Source organism: Lactuca virosa, chromosome 9, assembly GCF_052849685.1.
Source record: "Lactuca virosa cultivar CGN04683 chromosome 9, Lactuca_virosa_CGN04683_v6, whole genome shotgun sequence".
In the NCBI taxonomy this organism is placed as follows: domain Eukaryota; kingdom Viridiplantae; phylum Streptophyta; class Magnoliopsida; order Asterales; family Asteraceae; genus Lactuca; species Lactuca virosa.
This window is the reverse complement of record NC_136434.1, coordinates 221,552,823-221,556,616: the sequence shown is the minus strand read 5'-3', so window position 1 is coordinate 221,556,616 and position 3,794 is coordinate 221,552,823. Positions and strand designations below refer to the sequence as shown.

Here is a 3,794-nt window from a genome sequence, read left to right as displayed (position 1 = left end):
TTAAAAATTTGATAGACGTTGGTCTTTTGTATTTTGTGTGTTTGTAAGTGTATTGTATTTTGTGATTTGGAAAGTTAAAAAAAAACGTACAGTAGCCTTAGTCAAGTATCACAACAATTTAAGAAATTGTTTTGGTTTTCTAAAGGAGATACACAAGTAAGTTTATTGTTTAAAATAATTGAGAATTTGATTTTGATTAAAAATGCTAACAAATGTTGCAATAAATTGACAACGGCGAAAAGCAATAACTTGAAAACAAGAATGAAAAGTTAAACAAAAAAAACAACCATTCAAGTTGTTTGGAGAAAAAGCATCGAAGGAAAAAAAAAGGAAGAAAAAAAATAAAGAAATTACTTTTTATACTTTTTATGCATTTAATACGATTAATGAATGCATTGTTTGTTAGAAGGGTATTTTGGTAAAGATGCTATTTATTTATAGAAATTGACTATCATTTTGGGACATATGGAAAAGGAAAGATGGACTATGAATTTGGGACGGAAGGAGTAACAGTTAATAAATAAAATGATTAAGTAATTTATTAGTTAATCATAATCTAGTATTTCAAGTCTTCAACACAATTAGCAAGAAAAACATATATTGTTTCAATGGAAGTCATGACAGTCACAAAATCACTATTTTATTCAATGGAATGACACAAAAAACGTTTTTTTATGTAAAATAGCCTGATATTTGCATATTTAGCCATATATTTAGTATAGATTTTTATCAATTATTAGCTAATTATTTGCATATTATGGACAAAAGGTACTTAATAACGTTTAAATTATATTTTAAGTCCAGAAGTCATGCTCGGGAGCAAAAAGGAGGAAGGAGATGCAATTAGAAGCTGCAGAATGAAGAAAGGAGTACAAACCTGAAGCTACTCGGCGAGTCCAATCGTCTACTCGACGAGTTTCCACGAAGATTCGTGAAGCAACACGTAAAGTCCTTACCGTGCATGGATTCACAAAGGGTACTCGACGAGTTGGTTGTCTACTCGACGAGTAGCCTCTGTTTTGAGTTATCTATAAATAGACACAATAAATCCGATTGGAGGACTTTTCTGGCTTTTCTGGAGAATACTTTGCGACTAAGGAATCCCTTGGAGACCTGGAAGACGTGAGAAGAACCCTAATCTCTCATTCTTAGAAGATTCAAGGCAATTTAGGTTTAATTTTCCACTTTATCTTTGAATTGAACAATGTTTGAGTTGATTACTTTCGTTTTTAGCTTTTTGACTACTGTAATCATGAGCTAAATTTACTAGTTTCTTTTTAGGGAAGACAATTTTACTCTTATGGATTAATTTTATGGTTTGATTAATTGTTAATTGGTGATTTTGTTAAATTAAGCTTGTTAAAGATCCTTATGCATTAACCATAACTATTCTCTGTTAATAGGAAGGCAATTAGGCTGCATGAACATCTCTTAATTGTTTACCTCATATGATTTATGTGAACACTTTGTTATGTGCCTAGGACTAGTGAATATGAAACTAGGATTAATTAGAGAATGGGTAAATTGATGTGTGAGCTTGTTGATAAACCAACAACAAGAGGCTAATTGAATTAGTAATTTGAATAACCAATTACAAGTCTTATTTAATCCGAATAATTGAACTAGGGAATTAATTAGCTTAAACACTTGATCACTGCTTAAATTAATTGATTTTCTAAGGATTGGTAATAGCGAATGCGAATCTAATCACTTTAGTCGGTAACCAATAACAGTTAATCTATTGCTTTGCCATAAAATTAACCATATGAGTGAATGAGTTGAACCTAAGCAGAAACCTTTTATCAAATTTGGTGAATTTTTACTTGGTTTTAGTTGATTAGTTAATCGCGTGTTAGTTAGTGTGTCTAAGTTTCTAGTCTTGTAAAACTAGAGAAAACCCTTTTACTTTTATTACTTGTTGGTTAAAATTAGTTATTAGGATAATTTCCGTTCCTCGAGTTCGACACCCTACTTATTCAACTATACCACTAAAAGACAGGTTCACTGCCTTTTTGTGTTTAAATTATATTTTTAGAGTAGGAATAAAACGAGTTGGTTTTACACACATCAAGTTTTTGGCGCCGTTGCCGGGAAACGATTCAAAAATTAATTCTAATTTCTAGTTTTATCGATCCTTTGTGTGAGCTTATCTTGCACAAAGTTCTTTTTTTAGTAATTCAGTAATTAGGTTAAGTTTTAGTATTTAAATATTCTTATTTGTTTTTATTTATTTTTAGGCTTTTAGGCAGTGTACTCGCCGAGTGCAGTCGAACCTACTCGGCGAGTTCAGTGCTGATTTCCAGTTTTTTTTTATTTTCTTTCTGTTTCGTTTTTGTTCTTTTTACGCGTTTTCTTGTTTTAATTGCAGAGTGTTTATGACCAGAGGAAGCAATATACCTTTAACTCTACCACTTGAAGACCCGGAAGCTACTTTAAGGAAAAACAAAGGCAAAACCGTTGGAGATTCCGCTTCTTCAAAGAACTCACCTTTGAAGAATCTCAAATCCGTTTTTAGCAATAAAAAGAGCAGCAAATCAGGAGCATCCAGCACCTCTTCCTTGGCAAACGAAGACCCAATCAAGGAAGACATCGTGTACAAATCCGAAAAGGAAGAAAGCGAATTTGAAGAAGGTAGCGATCTAGAAGGCGGATTCGGCGACACCATGGCTAACATCGATGAAGTTACCATGGGCGAGTGGAAGAAGACGATGCGTGAAGACACCGGTCCGGGACTCGTGCAACCCACGATTCCAGAAAATGCCAACTTCGAACTTAAAGGCCACATACTCGCCCAACTTAAAGAAATTTCGTTCTATGGAGAAGATCACGAAGACGCGTACAAGCACCTAGAAGAGGTCAATGATATAGCCGATTACTTCAACTTTCCTAATGTGGCCCGTGACACCGTTCTGCTTCGCATGTTACCGGTCACGTTTAAAGGCGCTGCAAAAGATTGGCTAAAATCACTCCCTCCAGGATCCATCACCACATGGGCTAGAATGAAAGAAGAGTTTATTGATCAATTTTGCCCACCATCAAAGATAGCCAAGTTGAAGAAAGCTATAGCTAATTTTGAGCAACAAGCCGGAGAATCACTTCATGAGGCGTGGGAGAGGTACAAAAGCTTACTAAGGAATTGCCCACATCATGATCTTAATAGTCAATAAGAAGTCTCCATTTTTTATGATGGAGTAAATGTGACAACAAGGCAATTACTTGACTCGCAAGGACCGCTAACAAAGAAGGCACCCCCGATAATAAAGCAACTAATTGAGGAGTTCTCTAAGCATTCTAGAGAATACCACAATTCAAGGAATGATGTGACAAGGGGATCAACTTATGCAGCTTCAGAAGATTTATCGGCAGTTATGGCAATGTTGAAAACCATGGATAGGAGGATGGATAAAATGGATCAAACAATCCATGCTATTCGGGTAGGATGTGAGAATTGCAATGGGCCTCATCTAACTAGAGATTGTAATTTGGACGAGAACGGGAATAAGAAAGTGCAAGTATGCTATTCTAGTGGTGATAGATTTGATGACGATTGGTGAAAACCTAAGAAAGAATGGCTTCCTTATGATGAGTACAAGAAAGCGAAGGAGGAGAAGTTTAGACAAAAGGCAAGGGGGTTTTTACCAAAAGGAGGAGCCGGTACAAGAAAAGAAACCAAATCTAGAAGAAATGCTCACTAAATTTGTAGCTGCATCCGAGAAAAGACACAATGACCACGATGCTGCAATACAAGATACAAGAACAATATTAAGGAATCAGCAAGCATCTATTCACAACAT

General features: G+C 35.2%; 1 non-coding gene across 1 annotated transcript; it reads right to left on the bottom strand.

The window, feature by feature from the left end:
- Window positions 1–3,047: 3,047 nt before the first annotated feature.
- Window positions 3,048–3,154, bottom strand: LOC145141771 (small nucleolar RNA R71). Its single transcript, XR_013722965.1, has one exon. It is a non-coding gene; the product is annotated as a small nucleolar RNA R71 (small nucleolar RNA).
- Window positions 3,155–3,794: the final 640 nt, after the last annotated feature.